This window comes from Euprymna scolopes, chromosome 15 (assembly GCF_053919585.1).
Source record: "Euprymna scolopes isolate OS-2025 chromosome 15, ASM5391958v1, whole genome shotgun sequence".
In the NCBI taxonomy this organism is placed as follows: Eukaryota; Metazoa; Mollusca; class Cephalopoda; order Sepiida; family Sepiolidae; genus Euprymna; species Euprymna scolopes.
This window is the reverse complement of record NC_136496.1, coordinates 13,607,651-13,632,142: the sequence shown is the minus strand read 5'-3', so window position 1 is coordinate 13,632,142 and position 24,492 is coordinate 13,607,651. Positions and strand designations below refer to the sequence as shown.

The 24,492-nt window shown below is 33.2% G+C and overlaps 1 protein-coding gene and 1 long non-coding RNA gene across 7 annotated transcripts in view; one reads left to right on the top strand and one right to left on the bottom strand.

Moving 5' to 3' along the window:
- Window positions 1-22,491, top strand: part of LOC145293740 (uncharacterized) — a 37,959-nt gene extending 15,468 nt beyond the window's left edge. The window contains exon 2 of the long non-coding RNA XR_013869758.1: window positions 22,017-22,491. This is a non-coding gene — a long non-coding RNA (uncharacterized LOC145293740). The remainder of the gene's footprint in view (window positions 1-22,016) is intronic.
- The window catches only part of LOC145293736 (rho guanine nucleotide exchange factor 7-like), a 624,934-nt gene that overhangs the window by 477,054 nt on the left and 123,388 nt on the right, over window positions 1-24,492 (bottom strand). For 5 of the 6 annotated variants that reach the window (XM_080140205.1, XM_080140207.1, XM_080140210.1 and 2 more), the window contains exon 2: window positions 22,322-22,354. The exons of the other annotated variant lie outside the window; for it this stretch is intronic. The gene's annotated coding sequence lies outside the window, so the exon portion shown is untranslated. The remainder of the gene's footprint in view (window positions 1-22,321; window positions 22,355-24,492) is intronic. 6 annotated transcript variants of the gene reach the window in all.

Sequence of the window (24,492 nt, the reverse complement as noted above, 5' to 3'; positions counted from 1 at the left end):
CTTTATGTTACGGTTCGAATGACTTAAAAATAAATCTTTAAATTTCAACAGTATTTCTCATGGTTAACGGTAGCCGAATGGGTTAGGTCCTTGCTAATGAAGCCAGACATGGCTTTTGTTGCCAGGTTCAAATCTATCAACCAGTGTTAATCGTGACACCCTGCACTATCACAATGCAAAGCATGGAATGTTGTCAGTGCTGAGAAAGGGATGCAGAAAACAAGTGATACATTTAAATCTTTATATAAATTATTTATTTTATAATTTTTCTTTTTTGTCCATAATAAGACTTACTTGGAGTCAAACTTCTCCACAGTGCTTTACTGTGTGTGATAGTGCTCCATAATATATTTCAAGGAAAATGTGTGAGGACAACTCTCAACCTATATACTCAATGAATTTTTGATCTACAGACTTGAAATTTGGTATACAGGGCATGTGGAAAACATTTTAATTAGTTTCCATCTGGAAAAAAAAGGATTGTTAAAGGGTCAAAATTGAAAAAATGGTACATGGGGGGGGGGGGTCATCAGAATTTTATCTGTTTATCAACTGTTTCACAAATGCGCATGCGTGAATCGTCTATGACAAATTACTTATGTTAAGAATAAATAGGCTTGAAAACACTTTTTAAAGATTGTATCAAGCTGGCCTAATGGTTATCATACTTGACTCACTCTTAAGGTTTTGGTTTCGATTTCAGCTTGAGCATTTTTTTTTTTTTTTTTAACTTACAAAAAGTGAACTGCTTTTAAAAAAAAAACAATACTCGCATGCACATGTCTCAGTTTCTGTATGAATTAAAATAAAATATTCATGCATATTTTATGATTGAGCAACGCCGGGCAGCCTGCTAGTATATATATATATATATATATATATATATATATATAAATGACCATGTCTGCATGTGCAGAAGGATCTTTACCAAACTACTTTTGGTTTATAAATATGAAACTTAACTTGATATACAGGGGATTTGGACCGGTGAAACAAATTCAATTTGATTTTTAGCAGGTAAAAATAGCTGCTAAGAGGTCAAAATTAAAAAAAACATTGGAATTTGACAGGCGTAAATCAACTCAACGTGTTATTTCTACACATGGTTAAATATGTATTTAAACTTTTAACAACGTTATTTTTTAAGTTTTTATATGCGTATTGACTTCGGTCAGATATTAACGAATAATCTATATACCTAGCTTTTGATTCTAGCTGATGTTATCCCAGTGATAATTTTATTTTTATTTTTTTACTTTTGAAATCACTACTATATATGGGGTACAATATAATAATCAATAGAGTATTGGTTTTGTAATAATAAATATGAAATCTGCATAAATTAAAATATCATATTTAAGCGTATTTTACAATCAAATAATGTTGGACGGCCTGCTAGTAGATTGGATAAAGGTATTCAGCATCAAAATGACAGTCTTCTAGAGGTTGAAGGTTCAATCTTCACGACTGGCATTAATAATCATCAAGAATTAAATTAAAAAACAAATATATATATATATTACTAAACACTACTACCCATTCATTGCTGATAAAACAAGAACAATCTACCCACGAATTAACTAAAGGGTTCAGTTCGAAATTACATATCATATATAAAGATTCGCAATTTTTATTTTATTTGAAAAATTCATACTGCTGTTCTCATCTTGTGTGTTATTCTCACAACGTCCCCCAAGTCTCTTGCTCCTGGACAGAGTTAAAAAAAGAGTCGCCAACCTCATAGGTTCTGAACTGTCAACCTCTGTCCCATCGATGAAATGTTGCATACCTTTGTCTGTTCTACAAGTATTTTAATGGTGAATACTCCGAACTATGAGCCCTTGTACCCCTTCGATGTAAATACCCTCGACAAGCAGCGAAATCCCACCCCTACACAGTAGAGATCCGTAGATGTAAAAAAGCCTTCTACTCTAATAGTTTCTCCCTCAGAACTGCTAGACTTTGGAACTCCCTTTGGGGTTCCTGCTTTACCAACTGTACTGACATGCAGAAGTTCAAGTGTAATGTGAACAGACATCTTGCTGTTCAACTCCCTACATAGTATCCCTGCAACTTATGTCCCTGATAGTAGTCTCCTACATCAAAGTGGCGATGTGCCTTATTTAGAGTAAAAATGGAATTTTAAAAAATTAAAAAAATAAAAGATAAAGTGCTAGGTCAAAAATTACGTTTTAAGTGACACTCTTCTGAAGGTTGAAGGTTCAATCCCAAGTGCGAGCTATACTAAGAATATAATTGCAAATTACTTATGACTCTTACTCGCTCATGGCTGACAGAACACGAGCATACTACTGATGTGGATTAAATAAAGCATTTCATTGGAAACTGTGCAGATTCCAAAGTTGAACAAAAAGATTCTAGAGTTCAAGAAATTACACCTGAAGAAGGTTGGAGGTTACATCAACCGAAACACTGTGTAAATAACACTCGAGATGAGAACATTAGTCTGATTAATTCATATAAAATAATCATCTCTCATCTCAAAAATTCAGAACTGTTACTTTCCTTGTATAGAAATATTATACAAAACGTCATGATAGGTTAAAGATCATTGCGCTCATGTAAAAGTACTGCGCTGATGCAAGGGAAATAACTCTCATTGACTAAAATTTTGCTTTAGAAAACAATGTGGGACGATAAACAAACGTAACTTGGAGGAATTGTCCTAAAATGTCGAAAATATGACGATAGGTGGAGAGGAATCGAAAATGGTATTAAAGAATGACTGCAATGCTTTTATTTGTTTTGTTTAATGTAACAAAGATAAAAACATTAATAAAAAAAATGCTTTGATGCCTTTAACATATTCGGTTAACATCCGGTTTACATGCTGGCATGTGTCAGACAGCTTTTAGAGATTTATTTATAAACTAACCTTTTTTTTTTTTTTTAAACAAAGGAATCTCCACTTATCAAGGCTCAGAGGCCACTCGAGGATAAGGGTTAACGAGTGTACAGTGGTCAAAAGGACAATATCATAGTAATCGTTAGAAGTGTAAATTTGGTAAATTGGATTACTTTAGGGGAAAGGCTCATCAAGAACTTGTTTACATTGGACTTGAAGACGACCATATTGTAGTAAGCTGGAAAGCAGGTAAACGGAAGACAGTTTCACAAGCGTGCAGTTTTAAGAAAGAAGCTTTGTTCATGGAATCTACGTTTAGGTTTAGGCACAGATAAAGAGTGAGGGAAATTATTGATAGTGGTTTCAGCTAGACGAGTGTTTCTTTATCACACTTTTTCTCAAAACCGTCCTTATCATTTCCTTCCCATATTTTGCCAACTGACACTGTTAACTTAATTGTTCTACATCTTTTAAATCAAGCTCTATCATCTAATCTTTCAATGTGACCAAACCAACAAAGTCTCCTTATCATGCCAAAGTTTAGTTTGTTTCCCTAAGGATTTTTCCTGTATATTTTAATTGTATAAATTACATGTTAAAATATTCCTGGGTTTTTGGATTGAATTATGTTTGGGGGAAAAAATCTATTTTAATCGGGTACTTATGCAGAATAAGTATCGCACTATCATTGGAATTTTTGGGGAAGTTAACGGAAAACAACGAAAGATGTTGAAATGCTGAGGCAATTAACATCGCAACAACCAACATCATTTACGAAAACATTTACAGTGGAACCTCTAGATACAAAATTGGTTCCAGCTTGGTTTTTGTATCTTGAAATTTTCGTATCCTGAAAGGCGTTTTATACATAAACTGTCTAATCTGTTCCAAGCCCTATGAAAACTCATTGAATTTTATACAGATAAAATTAGAATGCGACATGAGCCGAATAGTACCTAACCATTAATATCTTCACTTACTATATATTTTTTACTTTTCTTTAATATAAAATTCTATTAATAAAAAAACAACTGAGATATAAATAAAATAAAATATGCGTCAAGTATGCTTGAAAGCCAAATACAATGTAATATTAGGAAAATAAACAAATATTTTACTTGTTTGAAATTTATAACAAATATATTTCAGAGGTATACTCCATCTTCAGTTGGTTGATTTGTTTCTTTTTTTCCCCCTTTTTTCTCCCTTGCCATGTTGTAAATTTGGAGAAAAGAAGTCTGTAAAGAGTCGCACGTTGTTTCTAGCGGTTGTATTTTGAAATATTTGAACTGTGCATAGGCAACGTAGGAATAACGTCAAGGATGAGATGAGAATTCATATAGAAACGTTTTATTTCTCCATATTTACAACATGGCAAGGAAGAAGAAAAGGAAAAAAAAGAAAAAAATCAACATACTGAAGATGGAGTATACCTCCGAAATATATTTGTGATAAATTTCAAACAAGTAAAATATTTGTTTATTTTCTTAATATTATGTTGTATTTGGCTTTTAAGCGCACTTGATGCGTATTTTATTTTATTCAAATTAAAATAACGTTTCTATATGAACTCTCATCTCATTAACTGAGATATGAATTCATTTTTTAATCATTTCTTTTTATCATTACTCGTAAAGTCATGACCTCAATCCAATCTATGGTCACTCAGACACGTAGAAGAAAAATGAAATGATTACTTACTTTCTTACACCTAATTTGTGATTTTTTAAGACAAATAATAACTCCTCAACCCCTTACAAAAGTTTCAGAGGGTGTACAATAAAAATTAAAGCAAAACATTTTACTTCCTTCCTTCCTCTTCAAAAGTGGTAAAAATTGTAATGCGTACATTAATTTTTCAATTTTTAAAAAGAACATTTGGGGGGGGGACACAAATTCAAGTACAAGAAAAATATACTTTTCAGATAAAAATCAACATAAATATTTCCATAAAATTTCTAAAAAAATCTTTTGAAACAAATAAAATTCAATTTGAAAAAGATTTTTGAAGAAATTACTGCATGTAAAATAGTCTTTTTCTCATTTGTAGCTTTCATATCCTGAAAATTTTTGTATGCAGGGACAAAAAATTTTCCCATCACGTTTCATAAGCTGAATACATCATAAGCAGAGTCTTTTGCATCTAGAGGTTCCACTATATATATATATATATATATATATATATATATATATATATATATATTTTTATAAAGTAATAGGGTTCGTGTGTTTCTGTCTGTGTGTACAGCTCTCCATCATCAACGAAATATAAAGGAGGTAAGAGGGTAGATCTCTCCTGGTAGAGAAACATTAGAACCCATTTTAGGATGTTTCTGTTATAGGAGACATAAGAATCTTTGCCTAATTTCTTTATATACTAGTCTACAAACCACCCCCATATCGAATGACTTATGCTCATTTGCATATCACATTATATTAAATCTCTTTAACTAATTACCTCGACCTTATTACATATTGGAAATATTCTAATTATTTCAACTGTACTATTTACAAAATCTATTTAACATTTAATTATTTAATATATTTTCATTTAATTTTATATTCGATTTATTTCACTTTACGTATATTATCAAAACAATTCATTGGCGAGCAAAGCTTTATGTTTTGGGATTGTATTGAAAATGTAATGGAAATTTCAATTTCGTTCCGTTTTAATCTTTTATATTTTACTTGCCAATATAATTGAAAGAATACAATTCAACTATCGTAATTTTATATAAATAAACAAAAACAAATATTTTAAAATAAAACTTTATTAAAAAAGAAATAATTTTATTTTTAAATGAAAAAAATCAATTTAGTAAAATAATTGTATTAAACACCCCCAGCCTTGTCAGCAAACCTGTAAACCTATAAAAGTTAACATTTCGAATATAAACAGTGATTTTTCGATTTTGTTAGCGCTTGCCGCAATTAAAGACAATTAAAACGGAACTAACTTTATTTCCATTCTATTTTTTAAACAACCCCCAAAACATAACGCTCTCTTCCAGTTATAGCCAATGTTTTATTAAGGCCGTTGATATTCGCAGCCGGTCGCATCAGCTGACCGGAAGTGACGTCAGACAAATCTTAAGTAAATTCTTGGCTAGAATTGTAAAAATAATTTGTTTTCTTTTGTAATAGAATTTAACAATTTCTTTCATTTTGAGCTGCTTTTTTCTCCCGTTTATTTTTGTTTTCTACAATTAATAAACCAGTTTACAAGTAAAAAATAAGTTGTTTTAATTTTTAATTACCAACACAGTGGCGAATTTAATTTTTCTCTCTCCCATTTTTTATTTTGAGCGGAGAATTTAACATGTCTTTTCATTTTAATTATTTGTTTTAGTTTTTCATTACTAACACAGCGGAGAATTTGGGGTATTCATGCAGAGAACGGCATGGGCGTGGCTTATCACTTGCTCAGTTGCGAAATATTTTTGTTTTTAGTAAATAATTTGTGTTTTTTGGCAAAGTTTATTTTTAATAAAATTAGCGTATTTACTGATATTTTTGAACCTCGATATTACCATTCTTTCATAACACCGATCACTTTAGTCCTGCCTTCTTACACAGGTTTTCGGGTCGCTGACAACGAATCTGATAATCAACCCCACAGCAAATTTACCGTTTAGATGGTATTAACCCCTGGAGACTGGCTCTACCTGTCGCCATTTTACAGGCTTCGTTGCCCGCCCGCTAGGTGTATCAGAATTTTAGGCGGAATTTTTGACACCCCCAACAAAAAAACTGCGAATAAAATATATAAAACTCGTAATTTCTGTTTTTAAAGTGGGTTGTTTATTTTCCTTATGAAATATACTTCCAAAATAAACTATTACAGTCGTTTAAAACATAATAGAAGTATTATTTTTTATTTTTTAAAAACAATGTTTACAAAATGTCTAAGCGCGTTTCTCCGATGTTACAAGCAGCCATTTTTTTACGTATACAAATACATTGATTTTTACGAGTTCACTTTTTTTTAACTTTAAAAATCGATCTAAATTTTTCTATTAGTTCAATTTTTACGTAATTTTCAGGTTCAATGTGAAATTTTATGCTCTTTTCAATAAAGTGAATATAAATTTCTGGTAAGTTTTTTTTTTATAATTTTGAGATAAATACCGTCGACTCGACAACTTCCGGTTTCGCCGCCGGCCGGCTGCGAATAGCATTTTAGAATAGCCGCAGCCGGCTGCGAATAGTCACTTCGTTTTTTAATTAAATAAAACAGGTCAAAATAAACAGATAAGCGCATTTTCTTTTACATTTTTCTTACAACCATTGTCATTTAACCAACTGCAGGATACCGTTACTTTTGTGGGGTTGTTTTGAAAATGGCACGGAGATTATAATTTCGTTCCAATTTAATCTTTCTGGTCGAGCCTATTTCGAAAGCCTGTCTTATCATAGATTTGAACTACAAATAATTTATTACATTTTGATTATTACTATCTTAAGACTTAAAGCTTATATTTATTTCATTTTTCTATTTATATATTGAATTAGTTATTTCCAGTCTTATTTAAACTTAGCGCTTTCTTTAAACCGGATGAACCTTTTATAAAAAGGTGAGTTTAACGTAAAGAACACGAACAAGGTTTTATTCAACTGAATTTCTTCCAGTTTACTAACAAAATATATAAATTTAAAAGAGATATAATTAATAAAATAAAAAGGTTATGTAATTTAAAAGAAATACACGTACTCACAAAAGCAGAACTTTTTTTACACATTTTTTTCTTTAAAACCATAACAATGAGACTAACAATTACCTAGATCTTAGTAATTATTTGTTTTAATAGAACTGTTTTAATTGTACTGTTTACTTAGTTAACCTAAGTTGGTATTACATTTATTTTACATTTACTTTTTTTTTTTAATTATTACTTTTAGATTGTGACGTTTACACCCGGAAGTAATGAGTCACACGTAGGTCGCTTTTATTCATTCCTTTTGGTCAAGATCAAAGTGTAGTATCTGTTCTTCAGATGCTGCACTTCATTTTCTTGTTCTCTTTCGGTGGAGGAGAAATCCTTCACGACTGAGACAATTTTTATTTTTGTACCTTTTCTCCACGTTAAAAAACGACCCTGGTGTCTAACTCTGTCCCGTGGGGAGGCATAGTAAATAGGTACAATATAATTGTTTATAATTGTACTATTCAGAAATATTATTTATAGTTCGTCCATTTCAGTTAGTATACATTTCCTTTACGCTTAATTAATTTACAATCATTAATATCGTTAAACAATTCCGTTTAAAACCGAAATTATGCCACCCAAACGAAGTAGAAACGAAAGTGAGGAAGAAAGAATGGAAAGATTGGAAGCTAATAGACTAAGAGTTGCTGCAATTCGCTCCAATGAAAACAATTCAGATAGAGAAAGACGTCTAGAACTTAACAGGATACGTCAAAGAGAAAGGAGAGCAAGACTGTCAGATTTGGAAAGAGAAACCCAACGTGAAGCTGACAGAACTAGACATGCTGTAAGGCGGTTAAATTCATCACAAGATGAAATTCAAGAAAGGCAAAGATATGCACTGGAAAGAGAAGCAATATTACGATCGAATGAATTATATGAGGTAAGTAGACGTACACAAGGTGAGTTGAGAGTGGCTCAACGACATCAGAATGAATCGGAAACCCAACGAAGCTTTCGCCTATACCAAGGGCAACAACGAGAGGCTGCATGGAGAGAGAGTATGACTTTGCCCCAGCAATTGACAGAAAACGAGGCAGCTAGACAACGAATGACTGCTTTGAGACACCATGAAATAGAACACTGCAATAGAAAAGGATTGCTCTACAACAAAAATGACTCTCTCACTACAGCTGATATAGGAAAAATGGACAAAGTATGTCAACATTGCTCAGCTGTAAAATTTAAAGGAGAAACCCCTGGTTGTTGTTGTTCTTCTGGCAAAGTTGTGCTTGATAGCTTTCCACCACTGCCTCAGTTGCTTCAAGATTTGCTCTCCGGCAATGGTCCCATCTCTAAAGATTTTCTGCAAAATCTACGCTGTTATAACAATTGTTTTGCAATGACATCATTTGGTTACAAAATTGCGGCAGTACATGGGTGGAATCCTTCTTTTAGAATTCGAGGCCAGGTTTGCCACCAGATTGGGAGTCTTTTACCACCTGAAGATGAAACAGCAAAGTTTATTCAAGTCTACTTCTTGGATAGTCTGAAAGAGGAACTACATAATCGGGGACGTGACAGTAGACTCAATAGAGACATTCTCCAAAGTCTGACTGAATTTTTACATGAGAACAACAGCTTTATTTGTCAGCTGAAAACAACAAAGGAGAGGATTGAAGAAGAACACTTGGTAGAACATAAAGTTGTCATAAGGGAAGACCGAAGGCCGCAAGAAGAGCATCCACGGCGATTCAATGCTCCAACAACAACGTATGAGATTGGAATATTAATGGAGAATGAACCAACAGCTAACCGGGATATTGTCTTGCGTTTTAGAAATGATACATTAAAATGGATCTCCGAACTACATCCCCTCTACGATACTTTAATGTACCCGTTAATGTACCCCTATGGTTCTCCATCTTACAACATCTACATGAAGGCATCCAATGGGCGAAAAGTTACCCAACAGCAATTTTATTCGTACCATTTAATGACTCGGCCTGGAAACTATTTTCTCTGGTACCGAAGGCTATTTCAACAATGGCTGGTGGATGTGTACTGCAAGATTGAAACAGAACGTTTACAGTTCCTGAGGCGTGAGCAACAGACCCTGAGAGCTGACAATTATAGCAACTTGAGAGATTCAATTCTTAGGGAGGATGGGAATCCAGAACAGTTTGGTCAACGAGTTGTACTTCCGGCAACTTATACAGGAGGCCCTCGATACATGTTTGAGCGTCAAAGTGATGCCATGGCATATGTTCGGCGAATGGGCCGAGCCGACCTCTTCATCACGTTCACAACAAATCCAAAGTGGACAGAAATTACAGAAAATTGTCTTCAAGGGCAAGACCCTCAGGATCGTCCAGATATTGTTGCCAGGGTTTTCAGGCAGAAGCTAAAAAAGTTACTTGAATTTATTAAAAAGGGAGGATTTGGCAGGCTGAGGGCTTTCCTGTACAGTATTGAATATCAAAAAAGAGGACTGCCGCATGCACACATCCTCACCTGGCAGGCCCCAGAGGACAAACTTCTACCAGAAAAAATGGATCTCTGCATATCTGCAGAGATCCCTGACAAAGAGGAAGATCCTGATCTTCATGCTAAAGTGATGGCACATATGGTGCATGGACCTTGTGGACCATTTAATCCAAATTGTCCATGTATGATTGACAACAAATGTTCCAAAAAATACCCAAAAGAATTTCTTCAGTGTACCGAGCAAGGCCAAGACTCTTACCCCAAGTACAGGCGAAGAAAACCAGAAGATGGAGGCCAGACTGGTACAATAAGGATGAAGAGAAATGGTCGGTATGTTAATCAAGAAATAACAAACCAGTGGATTGTTCCGTACAACAAGGTCCTCCTTCAGCAGTTCAACGCTCACATTAACGTAGAAATTTGCAGCTCGATCCAAAGCATCAAATATGTCCTCAAATACGTGAATAAAGGATGTGATCAAGCAGTGTTTGAACTACAAAGAACTGATGGAGCAGCTAACCAACAAGGCCAAGTACAAAGTCACATTGTGGATGAGATCCAGCAGTTCCAGAATGCAAGGTATGTCGGCAGTTCAGAGGCGGCCTGGAGGATATTGGAACATCCCATCTATGAACATTTCCCCCCAATTGTACAACTTTCTGTTCATCTTGAAAATGGGCAGCGTGTCATGTTCTCAGCTGATACTGCTCTGGAACGAGCCCAAGGTCCACCGCCTGCCACAACTTTGACAGCATTTTTTCAACTCTGCCATGAGGATGACTTTGCAAGGGGTCTCAAATACGCAGAAGTCCCTGAGTTTTACACTTGGAACAAATCGACAAAGAAATGGATGAGAAGAATGCGTGGGGTACAAGTTGAAGGTACTGAAAATGATGATGTATGGAAGGCACCATGCATTGGGAGAATCTACACGATTAGTCCAAAAGCAGGGGAGTGTTATTTCTTACGCCTGTTGCTCAATGAGGTTGCTGGTCCAACTTCATTTCAAAATTTGCGAGCATACAATGGTCAGGTGTTTGAAACATACAGAGCAGCGTGCCTTGCTCGAGGCCTTCTAGAAAATGACCATCACTTGCATCAAGCAGTAGGAGAGGCAAGTGCCACTCAATCACCTTCAAATTTGCGAAGCCTATTTGTGATAATTTTAACAGCCTGTGAGCCAAGAAATCCTCTTGAGATCTGGATGGCTTTTCGTGATGTAATATCTGAAGACATTCTTCACAGATACAGGCAAGAAGTTAACAATCCAGAAGCAGATTTTAATGAGGACATCTACAATAAAACTCTTTGTCTAATTGAAGAAAAAGTTCTCCTTATGTGCGGTCAACCATTGGCAAGCTATGGATTACCTGCACCAACGCAAGGGAGAGATGAAAGACTCGCGAGAGAGTATCAACGTGAAGTTACTTATAATCTTGAAGAACTTTCCCTACAAGCAGAAAATATGCAAGAAAAACTGACCGATTCTCAAAGAGAAGTTTACAATTCATTCATGGCAATGTTGGAAGCACAAGGTGAAATGAACAAAAACATGATGTTTCTTGATGCTCCAGGTGGTACGGGCAAGACTTTTGTAATCAATTTGATCCTTGCAAAGATTAGATCCATGAGAAAGATTGTGCTTGCAACAGCATTCAGTGGCATTGCTGCTACTCTACTACAAGGTGGCCGCACTCTTCACAGCACTTTTAAAGTACCCTTGGATACTCATCGAATGGATCAGCCAGTTTGCAAAATTACTGGTAACTCAGCCTTGGCAAATGTAATTAGAGACACCTCTGCAATCATTGTAGACGAAGCCCCAATGACGCACAAGAGTGCTTATGAAGCAATTGACTGAACACTGCAAGACATCACAGGAAACAAGAATCCCATGGGTGGCATTCCAACCTTATTTTGCGGTGATTTCCGTCAAATCCTCCCAGTGGTTAAAAATGGCACAAGGGCTAACATTGTCAATGCAAGTTTGAAACAATCCTATCTCTGGAGGCACGTTATAGTGAAGAGACTGACTACTAATATGAGAGCCTATATCTCTGATAACACAGCTGCAGCAGACTTCTCAAAATTGCTTCTCCAAATCGGTAATGGTCAGTTTCCTATCACTTCTTCACCTGACACAATTAAGATTCCAACTGCGCTTGGTAAATGTGTCGGTAATCAGAAGCAACTGAAAGACAAAGTGTACCCAGACCTGCAAAACAATGGAAAATCACCGGATTGGCTTGCTGAGAGGGCTATTATTTCGCCATTAAACAGCAATGTGAATCATTTGAACAATTCAATAATGGATGAATTTCCAGGAGACACAAAGCAATACAAGTCAGTTGATTCGGCTACTAATGAATATGAAGCTGTTCACTACCCTGTGGAGTTTTTAAACTCTTTGGAGATATCTGGAATGCCTCCACACATTTTAAATCTCAAAATTGGATCGCCAATCATGATTCTTCGATCCTTGGAACCGCCAAAAACAACAAACGGAACCAGATGTGTTATCACCAGATTGCACACCAATGTACTTGAGGCCACCATTTCCTGTGGTCCCTACAAAGGCGAAACCGTTCTACTGCCAAGGATCCCCTTAGTTCCATCGGACTCAGAACTTCCATTTAAATTCCGGAGACTCCAATTTCCTGTGAAGGTGTGTTTTGCAATGAGCATAAACAAAAGTCAAGGTCAGACATTTAACACCATTGGCGTAGACTTGACATCAGACTGCTTCAGTCACGGTATGTTCTACGTCTCCATCAGCCGGACAGGAAGTTCAGAAAAACTCTACATTCTGGCTCCAAATCAAAGCAGCAGAAATGTAGTTTACCCTGAGGCTCTTCAGTGAAAAGTTCGAGAAATGGATATGAGGAAAAACTGACATGATCTGATTGTGGTAAGTTTTTAGTATTGAATGTGCAAGATAAAATTTAAGCAAGAGTTGAAAATTACTTCAATGAAAAATTTACTATGTAACATCAAGTAACCTTCCTTTTTGATGAAAATGTTTTGTGAAGTTCCTGATTGAATTTCAGTCACTACAAGAGGTAGTTAAAATGTTAATCACCTTATGCAATCGTTGCTCTTACAACATCAACTTACTGGAAAGGTGCCCACAGATTTTGGTACCCGAGTGCGCAACAAATCTCCGTGCGAAGCACGGGTATCTTTGCTAGTATATATATAAAATAAAAAAAATAAATAATATATATATATATACATGATTACTTCATTTAATCACATAATTTATATACGAAAGTATAATTTTATGCATAAACTAAATATTTACTTCAACAGTGTCCAATACATAAGTAGAGCTAGGTAGTAAGTTATAAAAAGTATACATGGCAATTAAGTTACACAGAATATTCTGCATTTCATCCACATTAGGATTCGACAGGCTTAGAAATCCTAGTGTGGAAATGCGGAATATTCTGTGTAGCTTAATTGCCGTATATATTTTTATAACATATATATATATATATATATATATATATATATATATATATATATATATATATATATGATATCATTGGCAATCACTTGTGACGAGTATGATTGTTCTTCTGTCGGTGAGATTGTGTCTGGTCATGGGTCCTCAGATGGCTTTGGAGACCGATCCTTGATCCGCAGACTCTATTGCTGTGGAGGCATATATATATATATATATATATATATATATATATATATATATATATATATATATATATACACACACATACATACACACACACAGGATGAAAGATCAATAATAAACATCGTTTGTTCGTTTATAAATTATATAAAAACAAAAACGATTCTCTTAATAGTCGCGTAAAGACTACATTTTTATATTATGAATGTTATAAACTTTGTCACATTAAAAAAAATCGTCACAGCTTTTTTTTTTTTTTTAATGTTTTGATTTAATAAAAATATCACGTCCTAAATTATTGAATAAACGGGAGTTGTCTCCAAACTATAAAACAGTGCCGAATTTTGTCTTTTTTTCCTTTTTTTAAAATTAAACTGACTTCCGGATTTAAATAATCTAACGGTAGCTTAATGGCTGATCTAACGGGACAAATTTTTTTGGTATATACTAATATAAGAAATAGTTAATAACAGAAATCGGCACGTATGCATGATAAGTGATCCGCCGTAGCGATTTTTTGGATTTCAGCGACGGAAGAGAAGAGTGACAAGGGGCGATAACTCCTACTTTTTTTCGTTAATGGACACGGTAAATAAATAACACAGAAATAATTGAACCGAAAGCAACACATTGATTGTATCAAAATACAGTTTTAAAAACATTTATTGCATTAAAACAGATTTTTAAGAATCATTTATTTTGTTTTTCAATGATTGAAACTGGTTGATTTTTTTCCGAAGATTTTAACGAAAGTCATTGTAAGTATATTTTTAATAAAACGTTGTTTTTTTGTTTTTTTTTTAATTAAAGTAAAACTTAAGTTATCGCCCCTGTAAATCTTCCGTCGTTGAAATAAATAAATAAATCTCTGCGGGTCAGTGTTGTTGTTGTGCGTGCACAAGTGCCCCAAAATCAAATCAAAAAATGAAAAATTATAAAGAAAATATATTAAAGGGAGGCAACTTATATTGACTAACTGACTTGCTTCCCTTGTATCAAAACAGTTTTTAAACATTTATTGGCTTACAAACAACAATTGGTTATATTTATCAAATTAACAAAAATACTCTATCGCTATTATTATTATTATTATTATTATTATTATTATTATTATTATGCTTGAGGCTTGTATCAGCTTTCCAAGTCATGAGAACATCCGATGAGACTGTTTGATACTTTCATATTGGTTTTGGAAAGGGTCATTTTATTAATTATTTGCCTCTCAATTTTTATCTCAATACTATTTAATATTGACACGACAAAATCACATTTACATTTACACCGGTTCCCGTTAGATCACTAATGGGAAGTTAAGTATCGTTCAGCCTGGCTAGTAATCAATGGGTGACCATTTGGTAATACTAGGTGCTGTATGTGCTCTTTGCTTATGCCGGCATTATTTTCAGTCCTGGATTTCTCCTTGCCATGGGAATAAGGCAGTACTGACTCAGGAGGGGTAAGGCTACAGATTGCGCAACACTTGCTTCACAATTACATTCGCAAACACTTTCACAGGGGTTAATCATTTTCTCTTAAGGCTGAACAAAGGCCATCACTATTTAATGTTACATTCCTTGAATGCTGCCGACGTTGGACATTTTCTCATTTTTGATTAATAGCTCTTGCCCTTGTTTATTATTTCCAAAACATTTATTTATTTGTAATAAAAATATTTAAGAATAAAGATTATAAAAAAAAAATTAGAAAACAAATTTATATTCGAATAGCTTCCAAATATTAATAGGATTTTTTTAAACCAAAAAAAGAGATCACTGACAAAATTTGATGTCAGTGAAACAAAAACTGAATAAAAATTAAATTTAAAAAAAAAAAAAAAAGTCAAAATAATTAATATTTTTAAAATCGCTACAGAAAAGACATGAAGCCCCTTGATGTAAAAAGCTATGTAAGTTAACTAATTTACATATCACTTTGCAAAAGGACATCTCATTAATTAACTATTCGTTCTTATCGTTTTCTAATTGGATTATGTATTTATTTATTTATTACTTAGGGGTTCTGCTTATCAAGCTCTAGAAACAACTACAATAGGATAAGGGTTAATGCGAGTTAGGTAGATGGTGAGACAAAACCGTGATGATCAGTAATGGTGGAACTTGGGTATGGTTTAATTATTTAATAGAACGGTTCAGCAAGAAAAAAATTGAAAACGACCATGTTATAGTCAGTTGAAAAGCAGTCCCATAGTATAGGAAAGAAACACTGTTCATGGAATTTTTGTTTGGTTTTAGGCACGGATAGAAAGTAATAGAAATTGTTGACTGTTGTTCTAGCTAGATGAATGTTTTTTGTGGGTGTTTTATGGGGGTGGGAGATCCTCCTTTTATTATATTTTATTATATTTTATTTATAAGATTGGAAAGGAGTGTTGCTGCTTTAACTGGAGTTATCTCCCGTGGCGTTTCTAAACTCCAAACAAAAATTAAGAAAAAAATCCAAGATCTGCCTTCAATGTGCTCTCATAAAAACATGTTTTTCTGCTGTAAAAAAAAAAAGAAGAAAAAAAATAACTACTCGATCAAATTAAGTGAAATTTTTTTTCGGAGATCTTCGGTTCAGAACGGATACGTACAATATAACCTTTTTTTCGATGTTTTTATTTTTTAATGACTTGATTAAACGTACAAGTACTGAATTCAAATTTGAAAGAAAATGATTTATTAATACTTCTTTTTTTTTTTTTTTTAGATAAAATATTACATCTAAAAATTTTTCCGGAAATTATCATTAAATATCTCATGAAATAGTTTGCCATTATTTATTTTTATTTATTTATTTATTTATATATATATATTTTTTTTTTGCGTGTAAATATTGAATAAACAATTCTTAATTCAATGAAAATATCGATAGTTCGAGAAATTAATTTTCCTTCATGCTATATTGATTTCATTAACACAGATTTTAACAGCTTTTTTCATCACATTCCTGAAATATTGACAAGAAAAACCCTTTTTATTCACATCTACGATGCTTTATTGTCATAAAAAAAGCAAAAATAAATTCATGGACTTTTTTATTTAGTATTTAAAACTATAACTTTAGTAAAACTGTTTTTGTTTACACACTTGTCATGAAGATTTAGGCAGAAATTATGAATTCCTTATATTCTGTGATTGTTAATTAATAAATACTGAAAATGTCATTAAAATTGGTTGAATTCCTGAATTTTGTTGAATTTTTAATTGTAGGGAGGAGTCAAAATGTTAAAACATTTTGGGAATATTACATTCATTTTGCACATACCTAATAAATAACAATTGCTTTGTAACATTATAGGAGGTCATTCAGTAGGTATTCAAACAAGCAACAGTTGACTTGAAGCATTAGTATTTTCTGTAATGTAAACATAGTAACTGTTTTTTCCAATTAACTTCAATTACAAAAGTTGTAAATTGGGAACTAAAATTCATAGAGAAAACAGGACCGGCTTTGTTTGACATTGTGCGTGAGAATGTTTTTATGGTAAAACATGTTTATGTTGCTATGTGCATTTAACTGTTCCTCCAGCAACACTATATCAAGCATCAGCAGCAACTAACTTGAAGTATCATTATTGTTTTTTGTTTTTTTACATAGGCGTCACCACTTATCAAGGCCGATCGGCCACTCAAGGATAAGGGTTAAAGAGTGTAGAGTAGTCAAAAGGACAATATAGTAATCAATAGTAATGGAAGTTTGGTAAATTTGTTAACTTAAGTGGAACGGCTCATCAGAAACTTGTTCACGTTGGACTTGAAGACAACCATATTATAGACAGCTGGAAAGCAGGAAAACGAAAGACAATTCCACAGGCGTGCAGTTCTAAGAAAGAAGCTTTGATCATGGAATCTATGTTTAGGTTTACACACAGATAAAGAGTGGGGAAAATTATTGATAATGTTTTCAGCTAGTCTAGTGTTTCTTGTGAAAGTTTGGCGAGGGGGGGGACCATAGATTGAAGCTCAGTCGAACACTTTCCATGAAAATAACAATGAAGCAGAGACAAACTCGCAACATCTCTTCTGTGAGACAGAGGTTGCAGCGAAGAGAAAAGGACATCTCCCACCAGGCCACGAAGTCTTTTTTGAACCCTATCAAGGCAGGACAAGTCTTTTCTAGCAGCTCCTGCCCATATGTGGCAACAGTATTCCATCCTTGGACGTATCTGGCTCTTATATAGATAGAGAATTGCATCAGCAGTGAGATATCTACTGGATCGATAGGATCCGACCATTTTTCCAGTGGCCTTGGCAACAGATTTGATGTACGTATTCCATTTAAGATCAGGAGTAAAGGTAAAGCCCAGAAGCCTGTCAAAACTTGAGGCCTCCCCAAGACGAGAGCCATTCATTTTAATTGATGCCAGATGGGGATCAGAACGTTGATGATGTAAAGATAGAAGCTTGGTTTTAGATGCATTAAAAGTAACTAGCCACTCCTTTCCCCATTGTACAACGTGATCAAGATCAGAGGAGAGAACTTGGTCGTTTACTGTCTTAGATGTGCTACCATAGATGGTAGTGTCGTCAGCAAAAATGTCTACGAATGATGTAAGGATGTGATTTGGAAGATCATTAATGTAGATCAGGAAAAGAGTTGGGCCCAGTATGGACCCCTGAGGGACTCCAGCATTTATACTGTGAGCTTCTGATCTTTGCCCATCAACTACTACTCTTATGAACCTATCAGAGAGAAATGATTTAATAATTGAGAAGACATTTCCAGCTATACTATAGCTGGAGATCTTGTGAAGTAAACCTTTATGCCATACCCTATCAAAGGCCTTTGATATATCAAGAGCAATTGCTCTAGAAAGGTTGCCTCTGTGAAGAGATTCGCTAATCCTATGAGACTTTATGAACAAAATGACTACCGTTTTTCCCAAGTGACTTTAATTTCATGCAACTTTTTAGTGGAATTGCATTTTCTTTTGCTTTGTAATAACCCACTTAAATCGATAGAGCTGCCCATGGATGAGTTTTGTTTTGGGGCTGAAATTCTTTTTTTAAATAAGAAAAATCTGATTTCTGACAAATCACTAGAGCCTTACTTTTTTATTTTTTTGGTTGCTATTTGACTGGATCTTATTTTTCTTTTTTTCAACTCTCTTTCTCTTTTGTTTTATCTTTCTTTTTTCTCGTCCTCTTTCTTTCTTTCTTTCTTTCCCCTCATGCCTTTTCCCCCATTTTATAGCAGTTCTCTCTGAAAATATTAATTTCACCAAGCTAAGGCTTCAAATGATTCATGGTGGCAGAGAAGTCAGATGACGTTCATTTCATCAAAAAATTATTTTCTAACCCCCCCCCCGCCAGTATTTTTCTCATAATTGTATTTTTCAGTCGCCTACACGGACTTCATAAGTACCCGTAGTGCAGTGGTTAGAGTACTTAGAAAAATAAATTGTAAAAGTGATATTTTCCTGAAGGTTGAAGGTTCAATTCTCAATGTGGGCGACCACAAAATACAATTGCAAATTATTTGGGACTTCTATCCAATCATGGCTGACGGAATGAGAGCATGATACATTCATTAAGTAAATAAAGAGTTCTGTTCGAAATTCTATCCAAATTCTTGAGTTTAACAGAAACATTCCAGAGTTCGACAAGATATACCTGAAGAAGACTGGAGATTACACCGACCAAAACGTGGTGAAAAATCACACTCAAGATGAGAGCAATAGTCCAATGAATCCAAATGACATGTCTTATTATTTATAAATATATATATATATATATATATATATATATATATATATATATAAAAGAGAATTTGAAACCAATGTAACTTAAAATGTTGAAAAATGCATTTATTTCTATATATTAATTAAACAAAACTGCAACAATTATTGTTTTCTGTGTGTGTGTGTTTTTTTTATTTCTATTGTAACAAAGTTTATAAGATCAAAAAAATGTTATGGTTTTTAATATTAAAAAAAAAGGGAAAAGCAAGACTGTAACATCTATATTTTAAAGTTTATAAAATTAAATATCTTAATATTTGTTTACTAATGTTATAAACTTTCTTAAATAAACAAAAAAAGGTTCTGAAATTATCGTCGCATTTTCAACATCGTTTAAATAAAAAATAACATTCCCCTAAGCAAATTCTCTTCTGGGAAGGAAAAAAAAATGTTTAATCTTAGCCCAACAGGGTTATTTCCCTTACATCGGTGATTCTACTTTACAAAAGTGACGTTGGTTCAAATGGATTTATTTCGCTAGTTATTTTTAACGATAATGCTTTCATCAGCAATCAGCCAGGAAATGCTTATCAGAGTGATCTCCCTTGGATTATCTCTCGTGTCTTAAAAATAGTTATTTTGTCTATAAGAAATATGCTTATAAATGTACTAAACGTGTTCGAAGTTTCGTCTAAGTTTTTCATTACTGTTTAGGTGATGCACAGTTCCATAGCTGGCATTGCTCCATAAACTAAGTAGTTCATTACTTAAAAAGATTTTAAAACATGTTTTCAATAATTCTTTAAAAAAGAAAAAAAAAAGTGCAAAAAGTGTTTTCAATAATTCTCTTGGAAAAAAAAAAGTTAAACTAATTTCAATAATTCTTAATTAAAATAAGACCAAACAAACAAACTTTTCAATGATTATTAAATAAAAAAAAAAAAAAAAGAACGGTATTTTTTAAAACCTGCCCCAGCCAGTTAAGAACGGCTTTCGGAATAAACACCCTCACCCAACCTTCCCATGAACAGCTTTCGAGGTTGGGTGTTAATTCCGAAAACTGTTCTTAACATGCGGAGGTTGGGATGTTTATAATATGCTGGGGCACGTTATAAAAATTTACGAAAAGAATTAGAAAAACATAATTAAAAAAAAAAGTGTACATGAACAGAGGATATATATCCGTGAGCGAAAAAGGCAAAGGAACTTATTTGTCTTGTCACGAAAGAGAAGAACGCAAGCAAACATTATGTATAGTACACAAATTGTTTTATCTGTTATATATATATATATATATATATATATATATATTAATAAATAAGTAATTATTTACATTTAAAATCCATTTAGTATTATGCATGTAAAATTAGAAAAAAAAACGTTTGAAATGTGTCGAGATTATATGAATAAGCTAAATCCAAACAAAATAGCCACTGAACTTGATCTGATGTCATGTTTATCTAAAAACGAAATTCTAATTTTCACTAGAAATGATATTTCATTAATAAATTTATAATATTTAACAAAAACAACATAAAACCATTTTTAATGCCTATACAGAAGTTGTTTCACTTTCTTCTGACTGCAACCTTTTAACATTACCCACAATAAATATTCTTTCTTAAAAAAGTGAAAAACTTTTGCAAAAATTATACATCAAATTTGTGTTCTCTATTGTCATTGAAAAAAAAAAAGGTTTCCTATTTTTATGTAAGCACGCAAACATTTTATAAAAGCAATATAAAGTGTTTTTCTTACCATTTATATTTGTTAAACTTTGCATTAATATTTCTAGGTAATAACTCTTGATCAAAATGTATATTTGAAACTGACAGAACTTGAATCAGGTTTCATTTATATTGAATATAATTATTAAATCCGATAACGAAGAATAGAATGACAATATTATTTGTTTGTTTTTTTTTCTTTATATTGACCTGACAATAAAACAGAAAATATTTTTTCTTAAAATAAAACTTATAAAAATATATGCACCTTTTTCCAACAAGTTTGTCTTCCTTTTTGTCAATGAATTTAAAAAATAATAACACGCATTTTATAAAAACACAATTTATAAAAACAATATACAGCATTTCTTATTATTTACATTTTTAAATCTTGCATTAACATTTTGAGGTAATGATCATCTTATATTTGTGAAACATATACACCATAATCATAGTGACACACTGGTTCCTGTTAGATCACCAAAGTTAAGTGATGTTGAGCTTGGTCAAAACTAACATGGGTGAAATTCCAGGTGCTGTATGTGTTCTCCGCTTATTTTAGCAGTTTCCAATCATCCTGGATTTTTTGTCACCGGAACCAAACAATGCTGTCTCAGGAGAAATGTGGCTATAACTTGAGCAACTCTTGCTTTGCATAGCCACCCTAACAGAGGGTATCCATTATCTCTGAACATTGAATGGCAGTCATAATAATTTTTGGAACTGACAGAAACTGATCTCATTTTTATTTTCGATTCATATTAAATAAGAAAAATGATTAATAAATTTGATAAATAGAATAAAATATATACTTCTTTAATTTATATATATATATATATATATATATATATATATATAGTTGACAAAAAAAAAACAGATTAAAATATTTTTTTGTTCTCCTTAGAAAAAAAAAATCAAGGTTGTCTGATTTGTTTTACTTCTTGTTCCTGTTTTGCAGATGGGATGACATTGACAAGCAAGATATGGTCCCTTCTGATTAATGGTTGTCTTCTTCTCAGATAACGTGACCCCACCCCCCAACATTTCACCATGTTAAGAATTTTTTTTGTCTGCTTGACCATCAGAAACCGGAAGTCAAAAAGAGTAGAGAATCCTGACTATATAACCGTAAAATGTATATATTTTTAACAAGTTTATTGTGGTCCTTCTTGCCAACTAATCAAACATTCATAATTTTCATCCTCAACTTATGCAAACACACACATAAAAAAAAAAGCGTTTTAATTTGTATACATTACATACCTACAGGGACATTTTAGAAAATATGACCTCAACCTAAAAAGAAAACAAAAGAAAGTGTGAGTACTTCATTATAAGTTCAAGCTTTCAAAAAAATAAATAAATAAATAAATAACAATAAATTACAAAAAAAAAAAAATACATATTAAAATCAAGATAAACAAAAGAGAAAATTAACACACTTTTGACAATTTGTTAGTTTTTATTGTTTATTTTTTTTAAGCTGTGAATTAGTGATGGTTAGGGGGATATGTGCATGACAATATCTTCCCCCTAAGTAAGTGGACCTACATTATGAATTACAAGAGTCGTTCCAAAAGTAAAGCCTCCTATTTTTTTTATTCCAAAAGTTGAAGAGCTACGAAGACGATAGTGCTACCATTAAATTGAGCGACCTTTAGTGCTCCAGAATTTATTTTTCTGTATAGTCACCACAATTCTCAATGCACTTTTGCCAAGAATTCAAAGATGCATCTGTCTCTGAAGCACGTCCATGACAGGGTTACTTTATTAGTCTTACACTCTCAATATCTGCAACAGAAAGATGGAACTTTCAGGTCATGAATGAATAAATTAAGTTATCATAACGATGCAATTTAGAATCCACTCTGATCCATTAAATAAAAAAAATAGGAAGCATTACTTATGGAATGCCCTTTGTACTTCATTCTAGAGCAAAGAGTGCGGAGAGTATAGCCTGAAGCTTGGTAGGTATAGAAACCGCAAATCTGAAATGGTGGATTTAAAAAAAAATTTTTGTGCTTACATTAGTTCATCCCAAGTAAGAAATGGAGATTTAAGGTGATGATATGAATTACGAGACAGATCTATAGGCAGTATCCTAAGTAAGGAGCTTTGCAGCAAGACGTTTGTTCACATTACATTTAAACATTGGTACACTTATGGAAACGGAGCAAGGAGAATATTCCCAAGGTTAGCTGTTTATAAAATTAGCACAGAGATGTAACATTGCAGCAGGGGTAGAGCTTTGTGAAGAATGGATTTATATATATACTAGCATTTCAGCCCGGCATTGCCCGGGTATTTGGAGGTGTATGTTGAGCAAAAAACAAAAAAAATAAAGGTACATTTTTTAAAACTTTGACCCCTATTATGACCCCTTAAACATTTATTGTTTTCGGTTAAAATCAAGTTATTAAGTTAGATCCATGTCTAAAATTTCAAGTGGTTAGACCCAAAATTGTCGGAGGAGTTTGGTAGAGTTCTCAAAGGTCAAATCATTGAACTTTGACCCCTTAATCGCCAAATTTCTGGCCAAAAACCGATCACATCGATTTTCCCAAATCTCAGTACCCTGTATATCAAATTTCGAGTCTGTAGACGAAAAATTGACAGAGCTATTGCATAGAGAAATGTACACAGACACGTTCACTTTTATATATATATATATATATATATATATATATAGAGAGAGAGAGAGAGAGAGTGCGCGTATCCTGTGTATGTATATGTACGTGAAGAAGCATTTGTGGTAGTGCGCGAGTGTATATACATGTATGTTCACGTATACGAATGTGTTCATGGGGTGGCGTGGAAGGACTTCGTTTTGAATAGAGGCCACACAAGTTGCTGACCATTCCAAGTCGAAAATGCTGGAAGAGTCATATTCAAATAGATCTTTACCTTAATGGCTATACCCGTGCCCCTTCCCCTCGCTGCTATTTCTGCCCGCTCACTCATGTTTTCTATCATTCACACTGAGGAAGATCAAAGGATCGGTCGAAAATTATGTGCTTTTGAAGGAAACATTCTTGTTTTTTTCAAAAGACTTTTTGTATTCCTACACGTCAACACACAGGAAATAAATACAGAAAAGATATAAACATTCATATATTTTTTTCGTATTGATTTTTTATTCATATATATATATATATTAGTACCGTATATACTTGTGTATAAGTCAAATTTCTGAAAGATGATTTTAAGGTTATTGGGGGGGGGGTCGACTTATACATAGGTAATGCTTTTGGAAATGTTGTTAAAGAGCAACTCGCCGCTCGATCATAACACAGAAAACACCATTTTGTTTGTGCACTCTCAGTATATGCCAGTAAACCTAGTAATTGATCGCGCTCCTTCTGAAACCCACTGCAGTGTGTTTGTCAGCATGTAAGTACATGCATGGTTTTTCAGTGGGAGGCTTAATAATAATT